We start from the raw sequence: 2,500 nt of genomic DNA, 5'->3' as shown, positions 1-2,500 counted from the left end.
TTTTTTTATAAATAACCATAAAATCATTATTAATAGTTTTATTTTCATTATAATTGTTATTATTTATAATTACAGTTATAATGTATTCTTTTGCAATAATAATAATAATAATCATCATTATTATTATTAGTAGTAGTAGTAGTAGGCCCCCTGGAGTCATGTCTGACTATGGGTAGCGCTCGACATAGTTAAAAAAAAAAAATAAATAAATAAAAAAACATTTTTCCTCACATTTAAAAAAAATAAAAAAAATCTAAAGATAAAACAATGTTTGCATAGAGATAACATATGTAGAAGCAGCATAGAATTAACAGAAAGAACAAGTTTAGTGGGAACATTTCTTGCTGTGGCTGAGAAGGCCAATGCGAGCCTTGCAATCTCTGTCGCAGTTTGGACAAATGAAGGCGGAAGGTAGTTGCAGATGCTCGCCTGCTTTTGCCATTCTTCTTGCACGTTTTTCAGCGACATATGCCTTCCATCTACTTTCCCCTTTAGGAAGCTGACGTTTCAAGGTTAGCTTCCAAGCATCCCTGTTTGCGGCAATTGTCTCCCAAGATGCCACGTCAATGTCCAGGGCTTTCATATCCCTCTTGCAGACATCTCTATACCTGAGTAGGGGGCGCCCTCTGACTCTCTCCCCTTCCACAAGCTCTCCATAGAGCAAGTCTTTAGGGATTCTGCCATCATCCATTCTGTGGACATGACCCAGCCATCTCAGTCGACGCTGCCTAAGCAGTGTGTAAATGGAAGGAAGGCCAGCTATTTCAAGCACCGCAACATTTGTCTTCCTTTCTTCCCACTTGATGATGCCAAGGATGAAACGCAGGTTTCTCAGATGGAATATCTGAAAACGCTCTTCTTGTCTAGCATAGGGTGTCCAAGTCTCGCTGCCATAGAGCAAAATGCCTAATATACATGCACAGTAGACTGACATTTTTGTGCTGACTTTCAATGTGGAGTTCTCCCACACTCTGTCAGTTAGCTTTGACAGTGTTATTATTATTATTATTATTATTATTATTATTATTATTATTATTATAGTAGTAGTAATAATAAAAATAATAACAATAATAATAATAATAATGATAACTATAATACAAATAGTAATAAAAATAATAATAATGATAATATTGCAATTATTTGCATTATTATCAAAATTTTATTAATTTTATAATTATGATTTTATTAAATTCTCATTATTATCATTGTTATCATCATTATGGTCATGATTAATGGACATTATTATTGTTGTTATCATCATTATTAGCTTCGTTATTATCATTATCATCATGATCATCGTCATTACCGTCATTATCATCATTATCATCATTATCATTATTGCAATCATTAGCATCATTATCGTCATTATTATCATTATTATTGTAATTATTGTTCCCATTTATATTTTTTGCTAATTATACTCATGATACAAATAATAAAAACAATAAAAGCAATAATATTAAAAATAATAGCAAAAATCGAATTTTCATATTTATTATAATTATCATTATTTTCATTATTATTGTAATTATTGCGGCCATATATATATCCTTTAAATAATTACAGTTTCAATTTTTATTTTTAATAGAAATAATTAAAAAGATATAAAAACAACAATAATAATAATGATAATAACAAAAGTCGAACTTTCAATTTTTATAATTATATCAATATTATCAATATTTTCAATATCATTTAAATAATTACAGTTTCAATTTTCATGTTTTTTTGCAATCATCCTCATAATGAAAATATTAATAATAATAACAATTATAACAACAATAATAACAAAAATAACGACGTTATAATAATAATTAAAATCATTATTTACAGTACTATCGTTATTATTGCAATTATTACAGTTATAATATTTTTTTTACAATTATACTAATTATAATTTTTTTTTTTTTTATAAATAACCATAAAATCATTATTAATAGTTTTATTTTCATTATAATTGTTATTATTTATAATTACAGTTATAATGTATTCTTTTGCAATAATAATAATAATAATCATCATTATTATTATTAGTAGTAGTAGTAGTAGGCCCCCTGGAGTCATGTCTGACTATGGGTAGCGCTCGACATAGTTAAAAAAAATAAATAAATAAATAAAAAAACATTTTTCCTCACATTTAAAAAAAATAAAAAAAATCTAAAGATAAAACAATGTTTGCATAGAGATAACATATGTAGAAGCAGCATAGAATTAACAGAAAGAACAAGTTTAGTGGGAACATTTCTTGCTGTGGCTGAGAAGGCCAATGCGAGCCTTGCAATCTCTGTCGCAGTTTGGACAAATGAAGGCGGAAGGTAGTTGCAGATGCTCGCCTGCTTTTGCCATTCTTCTTGCACGTTTTTCAGCGACATATGCCTTCCATCTACTTTCCCCTTTAGGAAGCTGACGTTTCAAGGTTAGCTTCCAAGCATCCCTGTTTGCGGCAATTGTCTCCCAAGATGCCACGTCAATGTCCAGGGCTTTCATATCCCTCTTGCAG

This window comes from Penaeus chinensis, chromosome 32 (genome assembly GCF_019202785.1).
Source record: "Penaeus chinensis breed Huanghai No. 1 chromosome 32, ASM1920278v2, whole genome shotgun sequence".
NCBI classification, from domain to species: domain Eukaryota; kingdom Metazoa; phylum Arthropoda; class Malacostraca; order Decapoda; family Penaeidae; genus Penaeus; species Penaeus chinensis.
Note: the sequence above shows the minus strand (reverse complement) of the source record.